The sequence below is a fragment of the Delphinus delphis genome, chromosome 2 (assembly GCF_949987515.2).
Source record: "Delphinus delphis chromosome 2, mDelDel1.2, whole genome shotgun sequence".
NCBI lineage: Eukaryota > Metazoa > Chordata > Mammalia > Artiodactyla > Delphinidae > Delphinus > Delphinus delphis.
The window spans coordinates 104,468,196-104,481,877 of NC_082684.1; the positions used below are offsets into that span (position 1 = coordinate 104,468,196).

Consider the following 13,682-nt stretch of genomic DNA (forward strand, 5'->3'; position numbering starts at 1 on the left):
ACTACCGTACTCTCTACAGTGCTGTACAGTAGAGTACACAAAAGCACAACCACTTGTAGAGGATGCATGCATGTGACAGTGTATACCAGACACGTGAACTACCTTACGTGGTTGGACGTGCGGATGCATGTTTGCATCTTTAAAAGTTCACAACTTGAAGGTTTGTATGTAGAGGACTTACTGTATCTCTAGCTAATGGTCCATGGAAGACTTGCATTCTTACCACAAGAAACTCTTGAAGTGCAAGCCAACCTCAGTGCATTCATCACCCATTTCACTCTGCCATCAGAGGAACTAACCAGGAAGTCCTGTACTCTTTCTCAGGATTTCTCAGACTTGAGTCAAACACCAGTCTCCTGTGACTCCCAAGCTCTAGAAGATATATCTTAAGCTCTCCAAGTAGTCTTCTTGAAACTTATTTCCCTAGGTCAAGGTACTTGGGGAAAAGAAGCTTTTTCCAAAAATCCTCTCCTAATCTCTATCTCTTTTCTTGCCTTCTCCAACCTTTCTTTGTTTTGTTTTGTTTTCTTATTGTGCTAGAGCTAAAGTTTACAAGGTTTTTTGCCCACATTCTTTGCAAGTTTGGCATGGTGGTTACTCACCTCATTTTGGAATGTATTATCTGTTGTCTTAGATCTTCAGCTGAAACTGACACTCAGGTAGTTCCATATCAACATCCTGTTTTATATGCTTTTGCCTTCTTCCTGCTCCTTCTTTGAATGCGTCTCCCTTGGATAGTTGCCTACAGTCACTATAACAAGAAAAGTGATTAGTAACTAATTTATTAAACCAAACAGTAAAACATAATAGAGAAAAGATGGAGGGAAGATTAATAAAGATTGGGGAAGGGAAGAAGTGAGGGGAAAGCACTAAATATTTTGTTTCAGATTAGAATAAATAGGTAAATATTATCTTAATATTATTTGTAAATATTATTTTAATAGTGTTCTTGAAATATAGGAAGTACTTAGTGAATTAAAAATGAGGTATTTGAGTTACAATTCATGTAATAAAAATAAACATGAAGAGAAAAAACAGAGGCATAAAAAGCCAGACATTGTTACAAACATAAATGGTTCTCCATTTGGATTGATAAATAAAACCCAGCAATGCAGTGTTTAAAAGAGACCGATCTAATAACACAGAATAGTAGAAGACAAAAATTTGCCCCAGTTGGAAAGATCTATTTATCAGATTTGAATAAAACAAGTAATGGCAGTAATTTATATCATATAAAGTAGAATTTAAGGGGAAAAAAACAGATATTGTATATCATTTCTTGTTGACAACATAAAGCTTGATGAGTTGACACCAAAAATAAAAGATGTTCCCAAATTGGTACAAATACTGTGAATTAGATTCACAAGTGTCTGAATTTAGTTTAACATGATTGTTTTTCTTTACATTTTTTTGATGGGGGAGGCAGGGTTTGGAGGATATGAGTAAAGCAGTGAATTCTCTCCCCATTAAAATGTGCTATATAAAATCTTGCATATAATTAAGGAAATTTTGCTGGAGGAAGACCAGCTAAGACTCCTTACTAGGGAAATAGAAAAGGGAAGGCTAAATTCTGCAAATATAGTGTCCTTAGAAATTCAAACCAAGTATATAACTGGAGACTCATTCCAAACCCCCCTTGTAGTGGGAAAAGGTGCCTCTATATCTGATCAGATGAGGTTCTCCTTGGTTCAGAGGGGCTGAACCATAGAGGGGCTGACGGTTTAAAGGAAAAGTCATCCAGCACACGTAGACAGTAGAGTCTGGAAGCTTAATTGTCCATTTGCTCTTTACCTAATAAAAATTCCATTCTGCTATTATTTTTTTAATCAGACTTGCCAGGGAAAGCCCTAAGCATCAATATTTTTATTGGGTTACTCTGACAATATTTTTGTTTATTTTTAATTTCAGAAGAAATGTTTTATAGTGCTACCGTTCCTACCCCATTGAGATAACTAGCATTGATAGTTTGGCGTGTACCCTTCCTAATGTTTTCCTCCACTTACATAAGCATTCACATGCACGTATGGTTTTATGTAGTTAACATTTTTTATCCTGCAGCTTGCTCTTTTCACTTGTCCTTGATATACTGCTAACTTTCCAAGTCAGTGCACATAGATCTTGGCTATGAATGTGCCATACTATGACTGCACCATAATTTAGTTAACCATTCCTACCATGAAGGCCCGTTAGTTGTTTCTTCTTTGGCAGGAGAGCCTCAGTGAACATATTGGTTTGTTTATGTTTACATACTCACTCATGTTCTTATTTCTGTAGGATAGATTGGTTCCTAGAAGTGGAATTGTTAGGCCATGTGGTATGTATGTTTTAATTTTATAATATATGCAATCATATCAATTTCTTAAATGTTTGTAGCAGTTTATAGTCCTTGTAATTATTTATGTGGGTGCTCATTTCCCTACATTTACTATTAGGCACATTTATAGCTTAAGAAAATAATTCATAGAATTATTTTGTGACTTGTGAAATCACAAAAGTAATACAAGAGAAAATATGGGATAATTTTTGGGTAATCTTAAAGTAGGAAAGGCCTTTTTAAGCAAGATGCAAACCCATAAGGCACAAAGGAAATGATTAATAGCTGTTACTATATAAAAATTAAGAAATTTCTGCTAGCAAAAAAAATTTTGCAGATGAAGTCAAGACAAACGGTAAATGGGTAAAAAACGTAACAAATGGTAGGAAAAGGGCTGACATAGATAGGTAGACAGACAGACAGGCATACAAACAAAATGAGCTTCTACTGATCAGTAACAAAACTAGACAACAACCCAGTAGAAAAATGGGCACAGGATATGAAAAAGCAGTTTATAGAAAACATAATACAAATAACTTTTTAACATATGAAAAGATGTTCAACATCATCTATAGTTAAGAAAGTACAAATTAAAACAAAACAGCATTTTTCACATAGCAAATTTAGATAAGATAAAAAGATAATAAATTATTCATTATTAGTGAAGATGTAGGGATTTAGGGACTCACATGATTGGTGGAAGTGCAATCACTAATTGACAATTTGGTGGTTTTAAAAACTTTAAAAAAATTTTAAAATTGAAGTATAGTTGATTTACAATGTTGCGTTAGTTTCAGGTGTACAGCAAAGTGATTCAGTTTTATATATATATTCTTTTTCAGATTCTTTTCCATTATAGGGTATTATAAGATATTGCATATAGTTCCCTGTGCTATACAGGAGGTCCTCCTTGTTTATCCATTTTATATATAGTAATGTGTATCTGTTAATCCTAAACTCCTAATTTATCCCTCCCCTGCCTTTCCCCTTTGGTAACCATAAATTTGTTTTCAATGTCTGTGAGTCTGTTTCTGTTTTGTAAACAAGCTCATTTTGTATCTTTTTTTTTTAAGATTCCATATATAGTGATATCATGAGATATTTGTCTTTGTCTGACTTCACTTAGTATGATAATCTCCAGGTCCATCCATGTTGCTGCAAATGGCATTGCTTCATTAAAAATTCTTTTTTGAATTCAGTTGTTTTTAGCTTAAGTATTGTATGTACACAGTTTTAAAAACCAACTTGGCTTATAAGAAAGCACAACAGTTTCCTGTCTCTCTCTCTTTTTTTTTTTTGGCTGCACTGGGTCTTCGTTGCTGCACATGGGCTTTCTCTAGTTGCAGCGAGTGAGGGCTGCTGTTTGTTGCGGTGCGTGGCCTTCTCGTTGTGGTGGCTTCTCTTATTGTGGAGCCTGGGGTCTAGGCAGGAGGGCTTCAGTAGTTGTGGCACACAGGCTCAGTAGTTGTGGCGCACAGGCTTAGTTGCTCCGCAGCATGTGGGATCTTCTGGACCAGGGCTCGAACCCATGTCCCCTGCATTGGCAGGCGGATTCTTAACCACTGCACCACCAGGGAAGCCCCTCCTGTCTCATACTGATTTATTGACTAAACAATATCAGTTGACTCCATTTTAAGAGCAAGGTTATAACCAACTTGTTATACTACCCTCATCCTCTCTCCCCTCTTCTCCTATTTTTACCAAAATATTATTATGAAATTTTTGAAACGTATCAGAAGTTGATATAAAAAGTGAACACCATAACCCACCACACCTAGAGTCTACAATTAGCATTTTGCTAGGTTTGTTTTATGACATTTGTATCCATCTAACAATTTCTATCCATCCATCGATTTATTTTTATGTATTTTAAGTTAATTTACATACATTATTGTATTTCATTCCTAAACACTTTAGCATGCATGTAATTAACTAGAATTTAATGTTTATTTACATTTTTGAGGTGAAAGTTACATACAGTGAATATTCCATTTGATGAGTTATGACAGATTTATACACCCATATAATGCAAACCCCTATCAAGATATGAAATATACCATCACCCCAGAAAATTCTCTTATGCCTCTTCCCACAGTCGGTTACCACTCCCACCTTCCCCCAGAGGTAATCACTGTTTAGAGTTTTTTTCCATCACAAATTAGCTTTTTCTTTTCTGGAACTTCATATAAATGGAATCATGCAATATTCCATTTATGCAATATTCCAGTATTACTCTTTTATGCAGACTTCTTTCATTTACCATAATGCTTTTGAGATTCATCCATGTTATTGTATGATTAGTACTTTGTTCTTTTTATTACAGAATAGTATTCCCTTTTGTGAATACACCACAGTTTGTTTAACCATTCTCATGTTGATGGACATCTAGACTGTTTCCAGATTTTCACTATTATGAGTAAAGCTGCCATATACATCCTTGTACAGATATTTGTATGGACATAAGCTTTCATTTCTCTTGGGTAAATGTGTAGAGCACTATGACAGTTTGGTATGTTAAAAGATACCCACGGTAGATACCACTTCACACCTGTTAGAATGGCTAAAGTTAAAAAGACTGGCCGCACCAAGTGTTGGTTAGGATGTAGAGCAACTGGAACTCATGTATTGTTCAAGGGGGTTTAAAATGGTATAACCGGGCTTACCTAGTGGTGCAGTGGTTAAGAATCCACCTACCAATGCAGGGGATACGGGTTCAAGCCCTGGTCCGGGAAGATTCCACATGCTGCGGAGCAGCTAAGCCCGTGTGCCAAAACTACTGAGCCTGCGCTCTTGAGTCCGCGTGCCACAACTACTGAGCCCGCGTGCCACAACTACTGGAGCCTGTGTGCCTAGAGCCCGTGCTCTGCAACAAGACAAGCCACCGCAATGAGAAGCCCGCGCATCACAACAAAGAGTAGCCCCCGCTAGTCGCAACTAGAGAAAGCACGCATGCAGCAACGAAGACCCAACACAGCCAAAAATAAATAAGTAAAATAAAGTTTTTTTAAAATGGCATAACCACTTCAGAACACAGTGTGGAAGTTTCTTACAAAGTTAAACATATCCCTACACTATTACTCACTAATCCTTTTCCTGGGTATTTATCCAAGTAAGATGAAAGCATATATTCCCCCCAAGAAAGGTACAAGAATAATTTTAGCAGATTCATTCACAATAGTCAAAACTGGAAACAGTAACAAATGTCCATCATCACATAAAGAGAATGGATGCAGTAGAATACTACTTGGCAATATAAAAGAATGATATTAGAATTATATTACTAATATAATATGAATTCATCTCAAAAAGACATGGAGCAAAAGAAGCCAATGACCAAAAACTTGTTGCTTTTTTTTTTTTTTTAAGTTCAGGAACAGGCAAAACCGATCTGTGATGATGGAAATCAGGAAGGTGGTTGCCTGTAGTGGATGAGAACCAGTAGGGAGTAGGAGGAAATGTTCTGAGATAACTTAAAGTTCTGTACTTGATTAGGGGTTGGTTAAATGGGTATATGCATATATCAAATTCTCGTTAAATATATTCAATACATTTAAGATCAGTATATTTCATTATAAATTTTACTTCAAAAAAATGCAGATAGAGTGCTTCCCTGGTAGCACAGTGGTTAAGAATCCGCCTGCCAGTGCAGGAGACATGGGTTCGAGCCCTGGTCTGGGAAGATCCCACATGCCGTGGAGCAACTAAGCCTGTGCGCTCAACTACTGAGTCTGTGCTCTAGAGCCTGCGAGCTACAACTACTGAGCCCACGTGCTGCAGCTACTGAAGCCCGCATGCCTAGAACCCGTGCTCCACAACAAGAGAAGCCACTGCAATGAGAAACCCGCACACCACGATGAAGAGTAGCGCCCACTTGCCGCAACTAGAGAAAGCTCGCGCAGCAACGAAGACCCAATGCAGCCAAAAATAAATAAATTAAATAAGTAAAATTTTTTTAAAATGCAGCTAAACCCTAAAAATGAGTTTATTTATACCTGTTCAAGATTGAACCTGTGTGGACAATTGCTTAAGACTGAGGGAAAGTTGGGGGAATAGGCCAGATTTTTTATACATTTCAATTTAAAATGTGCCTGCTATAATTTAAAAAAAAAAAAAGAGGGATCTGGCAATATAAATGAAGATCTTATATGAAGATCACACCAAATCCCTCACTTTTTACTATTCAGCCTGAGTTTTCCCATTTGTCAGATTGGCTCTCCCCAGGTATACTGTGAGGATGTGTTAATGCCCCATATATGCTCCTCCTCCAGAATCAGCAATGTAACATATGAATGAGGGACCTCAGTCAGTCATCTCGCCTATCCCCTACATAAAGCCTACAATAAGTTAAAAGCACTGTGTTCTAAGTGTAAGTGTATTGTGACCTCTCAAAATTATTTATAATTTTCTAAAAATGAAAATGGCGAGGTTTTTGAAAGTTTAGTTGAGTGAAAAACAAAATGTCTTTCAATGTGAAATTGCTCTGTCAACTAACAAGTGATGATTTTTATATTCTTGAAGATAATTACGGACTGGTTTTCAACAGATTTTTTGAACTCTTATTTTGGAAGTTATCTCCTTATGTTTGGGGTCCTAACAAAGTGTTATTTTCAGATATTAAGTTGATCAGTTACCTGTTTGTTAATCCAGATATACTCAGATTTTAAAAATTCTTTCCCCTTCCTCTTGTATACATTTCCTTTTTCCATAGTGTGCTTTCCCTTTCTTCCCCTACAGTAAATTTGTTGACTCATTTATAGACTTCTCTTTATCTAAAGCCATTTTATAATATCACAAGCGTTTTTCCCCTCTGTAATTTAACCTCACCTCATAAACTTTAATAGGTAAAATGGTCTTTTTTTCCTCCGCATTCTTAGTCAGCTAGCCCCCAAAATTCTTCTTATTGGCATATTCAAAGAGACAAGTTTGTTCTTCTTATTTCCTTTTCTTAAGCATAGAGACTCCTTTATACTATAACCCCATAATAGTTTTTCTTAGTAATCTGTGATTGAAAGTGGTCTGTGGTGTACCTTTCTCTTCTTCACAGCCAGGGTCACTGCTTCTCATCATGTAAGTATAGGCTTCTTCAGGTCCTGAGTCAGTAAGGAAACTTTGGTCCTCGAGGAATATTTATTATGCACCAGTCATGTATCAGGTGCTGCTTTAGGCAGTAGAGCTATTGTGGAGAACAAAGCAAGTTTCCCTCTCACAAAGATTATATTCTAATGTGAAGAAACAAACAAATACTCAAGGGCAGGGATATTCTTACAATAAAAATAAAGCAGAATAAAAGAATAGAGAATGACAGGGTAAGAGGTATTATTTTAAGTTGGGTTGTAGGGGAAAAGCCCTCTGATGCAGTGCTATTTGAGCAGAGATTTGAACAAAGTACGGGAATGAATGGGCCATGAGCATTTCTGAGAGAAGAGACACTGCCAAGGGAGGGACCTTGGTATCTCTGCCTAGCCCTCTGGCCCTCAGGACTTCCCTTCCTCCACTCAACCCCACCCCCAACTACCATCTGGACTCAGTACCTCTAAGCTACCACACATAATAAATTTGAGCCACTGTGTGGAACCTCTTACCCCAGCATTCTGATAAGATTCCCCTGGTGTTGGTGCCTATCTGTATTTTAATCACTTCCTATTCACCCTATTGGTGAGAGAGAGGATTCCCACCATATGTTTTTGGGAATGGCTCAACACACAACACTGGGCAGATAAGATAGGCAACAATGTATTAGTTACATAAACTCACATCCCAGAGGAGGAGGACACTGCCTGCCTTACAGGGCGACCTGGAGGTTGCACTCAGAGACAGTGAACAACTCAGGCAATGGGAAGAAGACTTTGTAGTATCAAGAGAGTGGGGTTCCCACAGGAGGATGTGATTGGCTTGTCTGAATAATTCCGAGGCTAGCAGGGAACCAAAACCGGGGATAAAGGCTAGCAGGGATTAAAAAGAAACTTTGCTTGGTCCCTTTAATGAAGAGGATTTTTTGACTAGGGGACCTTATCCACAGGAGCAGAGCGAGGAAGAGAACTTGCAGGTAGACCATTCAAGACCATCCCAATTTTACAAAATGTTGAGGCAGCACGTAATACTGCACTTTGGGTCTTACACCACAATCTGAGCCAAATCATTTGTTACACAGTGAGTTCTCTGAACTCAGCAGCATCACAAGAATTATCAGACTTCATTGCTTGATTAAGATAGGAGCTTAGATATCTGAAGATAATGAATAATGACTTAGTCAAAGTAACAATATAATGTTTTAAATTAACATAGAAAGTGGTGACCCAGTTTTTTTAAAGAACTTTAACTCTTTAGCAAGGAACTTTTGTTGTTTGTTTTAAAACAAATTTAAAGATATGACAGAGTCAGCACAAAGTCCAAGAAGTTATTCTAGTGAGATATGGCTATCTATGCAGATTACAGGAGGTAAAGAATAACCTTTTACCATATTTTGTTAAGAACAGAATACTCCAAGACCAATTTCTTATTTTAACAGAGAAAACCAAATTCTGGTTTTATATTAATAAATATTTGACATTAATGGATTTAGAAGCTTTCCCTTTTTAACCTTATGAATAAATCCATCAAAACTGAGCCAGCTTTGGAAAAATTTTAATATTTCATTGCATATTTTAGACTGTTATTTGCAGTTATTATAGTCCAAGGCAAATAAATTTCCCTTTCCACAAATCTACAGCTTTCAATATCCAGGTTTGTCCTTCATTATCCTCTTTCACATTTTGGAACAACCTAGATACTTCACTTCAAGTACAAGACTAATCTTTTCCCATTAATAAACAAGAACACATGCCATTCATTACCTTTGCATACATGGTTGTATTTCTGTGTCACTGTTGTTCTTAGTATAGTCTCAATCTGCATATCAATTATAACTTAACCAAGGTAACTAACTTCTGTTTCACAGAGAAACTGGGAAATTTCTGTTATATACAAGTGTTTTAACAAACCAGCAAAGCTCATGGATATACCTAATACACATATCCTTTCCACTACATAACATATAAAAATTAAAATCATATATATGTTAAAACTACACTTGCTGACCAGTGTTTCAGTATTCTGTCTTACTTAGGAATTACTCAGAGATGCAAAGATGATCCTTTAACTCAATTTAATATTAGTCCAAGGTCTTAAAGTTAACTGTTGGAAATTATGTTTAATCTTAACATACCACAGAACATAATTACTGTTGATATAGAAAAGTTTGTCAGAATTATAATTTAAGTTTACGTTTTCCTTCATCTTAAACATTATATGGAAGTAATATTAGCTTATCAGTAGACCCTTTTTCCTTTTTTTAATGTCCATTTTATTCTTTTTTAAATTATTTTCTTATTTGTTTTTATCTATATGATGATGCCTTTTTTTTATTATTATTTATTTTTGGCTGCATTGGGTCTTCGTTGCTGTGTGCGGGCTTTCTCTAGTTGCGGTGAGCAGGGGCTACTCTTCCTTGAGGTGCGCGGGCTACTCTTCCTTGAGGTGCGCAGGCTTCTCATTGCAGTGGTTCTCTTGTTGCGGAGCTCGGGCTCTAGGTGTGTGGGCTTCAGTAGTTTGTGGCATGAGACCTCAGTAGTTGTGGCTCGTGGGCCCTAGAACGCAGGCTCAGTAGTTGTGGTGCACGAGCTTCATTGCTCTGCAGCATGTGGGATCTTCCTGGACCAGGGATCGAACCTGTGTCCCCTACATTGGCAGGCGGATTCTTAACAACTGCACCACCAGGGAAGTCTACCAAGGGAGGTTAGGTAAGAACTTCAGAACTTAAGGAATTCAGATGTAAATTAGTATCTTCATGAGAAACCCCAATTTTATTTTCTTAAATTTACTTATATTACACTCTACAATGATTAAATCCAGATAAAGAGAAATAGTTATTTTTAAACCAAAATTGTAAACCAGTCTGATTTGTTCAAAGATTCACTTTGATTACTTTAATTTGGATTCTTATATAAGAATACTTACGAGCTAACAGTTCCTGTGAGAAGGGTTTTTCCTTAAAAAGCCACCACATTTAATATAGTGTAGCACTCTTTTAATTAAAAAATAGAAAATTGGACATTTTTTAAAATATTAGGAAAATAAACATGCACTGATGCAATTTTGCAGTCTCAGGGCAAAAATCCCACAGATTTAAGCAGACTTAATGTTTTGTTGTTGTTGTTGTTGTTTTTATAACATCTTTATTGGAGTATAATTGCTTTACAATGGTGTGTTAGTTCCTGCTTTATAACAAAGTGAATCAGCTATCCATATACATATATCCCCATATCTCTTCCCTAAGCAGACTTAATGTTAATCAGAAGAAACAAAGGCAACTCATCCACAGGAACCACAGCAGGAGGATGGAATGCTTTATAATGTATATCAAAAACAGCTGGAGGCTTCTTAAAACCCTGATTCTTGGGCCTAACCCTCATTAGGGTTCTGGACTGAGAACTAGCATTTCTAATGAGTCCGCAGGTGACACTGATGGTGAAGGCCCAGGGATGAGCTCTGAGAACAAGTTTTCTAGGAAATGTGAGGCTGCCTGCCTCCAGGCCCCAAGTCCAGCCTCAGTTCTAACTGACATTGCCTGTGTCTCTGCAGTGAACAAAGCAGACAGATAAACAATGAACGATAACAAAAAGGCCACCGTATTTGAAGTATTCTACATTCACTTTTTAATTTCTTGAGGATTCTTAACGTTCCTTTATATTAGATTTTTGTAATCTTATTAGTGTCTGTAAATCAGTAAAAACAGAGCTCTTTCATTTTAAGAAATTTATATCTAATTTGTTAATACCCTTCCCAGAAACAGGAAAATGTTTCAAACTCACACAGGGAAGGGTAAAGACTCTCAAGTATGATAGGCACACAGAGAGCCTACGGCTTCAGGTCTACTTCAGTTACAGGTTAAAGGAAACACAAAATACATGTACTCACTGATCTAGATCTCAAAGGGCTTTTCTTCTTTCCAGTAAAAGCAAGACTTATTCTTCTACAAACCAAAAGACGGTTGTACCAGATTATTTGCCCTGTCATACCCAAAAGAGAATAGGTCCCCATCCTCCTATTAACGGGGAATAACACACTGGCTGTGTGCAAACCAGAATCAGAACCAAACATAGCCAAGAACCAGAAATAAAAGTGAAAATAAAAGTCAGGAAAATAGAAACAGTAGAAAAACAGAAACTCTGAAGTTAAAGTTCTATTGCCACTTGGTATTCACTCTAGAAGCCAAAACAAACAAACAAAAACCAGTGCCCAGGAGGTACACTCTTTAATTGGTTCAAGAAGGCATATATATCCACTTGAACAACTTCGTATAATTCCAAAACTGTCAAAGTGTAATTTTCAAAACAAGACTCAGTAAGATATAGTGAGTGCATGTCAACATTTAACACCTTTATGAGGGAACCAGCGTGATGGTAAAGCCACTATTTTGGCATTATTTATTACAGGGGTGTGAACTCAGATATTCAAAGGGGCCAGGCAAGCAATTGTAAGTAAGGGAAGCAGGCATTAACAACGTTGCCTAGAGAGTGGTGGGGAATGTAGCAAACTTGAGAGAACATACCTTGTCTGAAGGCAGCTGTTGATCATCTTCAGCTAATTGTTGCCTCCTGGGAATGCAAGCTTAGTGTTGCTTATTCCTATCTTCCATATTTTTTCACGGAGGCTATTGTTCTGGGTTTAAGATGAATCTTCCAGTTTTAAAGTGTTGATACCTAATTCAGTTTTTTAAAAACACTGTATGAGCCAAACAAAACATTTCTTCAGGCCAGACATGGCCTAAGGGCTGTCAGTTTGCAACTTCTACAGTAGATGTTAGTTATATAACACAGTGAAGGAAAAGTTTAGCCAAAAGTTGTGTTTTATTTGAAAGAAAAGTTTTTTTAAAAAGATACACTTTCAGTTTTCTCACAAGAGTGAAAAAAAAAACATGATGTGATAGTGTTTTGTCGGCTAGCAATTCAGTGCCTCCCACATACATAAACATACATTTCCATATTAAGTTCTATTTTTTGTCCATTTAAAATATAGTTATTCATTTTCTGGAGATCTATATCATAGCGTGAATATTCTTAACACTACTGAACTGTAAATTTTAAAATGGGTAAGATAGAAAATTTTATGTTATGTATTTTTTACCACAATAATATATGTATGAGAGAGAGAGTGTGTGTGTGTGTATAATTGAATTTTATTCAAAATGAAATTACTCATTTTAAATTGTCTTTGTAGGGTAGTGTATTGAATGTAAAACATACAGGGTTTACCCAGAAGTTGTACAGTCCGTAACGGGAAAGCCCAGAGGCAAGGAGATACTTTGACAGGCTGCTGTGGCCTTGTCAAAAGATCTTGAGAACTTTTTTAGGGAACTAAATTTAGTAGTGGGAATGGTGTTCAATTTGGAGACATTTCAGGAGCCAAATTGGGGAATTTGGTGAAAAACTGAATGTGGAGCTTGAGGAAATAATAAAAAGATTAAGGTTTCTTTCTTGGTACTGAGTGTACCAGTACTTAAGATAGGAAACAAAAACAGATTCAGAGAAAATTAGTTCAGTTTTAGGCAAGGCATGGAATTTCAGGACTTGAAGGAAACCTAGAGGTTACCTAGTGCAACCGTCTCATTTTACAGATGTGAAAGTCATTAAGTGATATCTTCGATATCACAATTGAAGTCAGAAGCAGGACTAAAGTTTCTAGACTGAAAGTCCATCTTTTCTCAGTACACCAGGGCATCTGTTCTGTGACACATGGTTCTTTCAGTTCAGAGATGAATGTTGTGATGCTGTAGTAATCCTCAGGCTGTCGCCATATGTTAGTTCAGAAGGCCTGCAGATATCTTCAGGACACAGGATACCAGACCCTTTTCCTTGCTCTATAAACTCCAAGTATGCCTCTTCTGAAGAACTCCAGGCCTTTTCTTCATTTTAAGTTGCTTGTAGGACATGTAAATGGAAATGGTTTGTAGATGTTTGTAATTTCATTCCTGGAGTTCAAAGGAAAGGTTGGAACTACAGATGGAGATTTAGGAGTCAAGGACCATTTCTTGAAACATTCTAGGGAATGATGTTTATATAACTATGTAGCATTCTAAAGAACTTAGACTTTATCCTATGAGAAGTTTTCAACCTCAGCTGTACATAAAAATTGCTGGGTCTGGGGAAGGATTGATGATCTTTAGTTTTTAAAAGCCCCAGAGGTTTCAGATGCACAGCTATGACAAGCTGTTGAAGGATTTGACACAATCAAATATGCATTTAAAAAGGTAATTTGAGCTTCAGTGGATGGGGAGAGACTTGCACTAGTCCAGGCAAGAGATGATATCTTTCAATGACTACATAATATT

General features: G+C 36.8%; 1 protein-coding gene across 1 annotated transcript in view; it reads left to right on the forward strand.

Moving 5' to 3' along the window:
* HDGFL3 (HDGF like 3) overlaps positions 1 to 13,682 on the forward strand; it is a 73,945-nt gene that overhangs the window by 35,574 nt on the left and 24,689 nt on the right. The window lies entirely within an intron of this gene.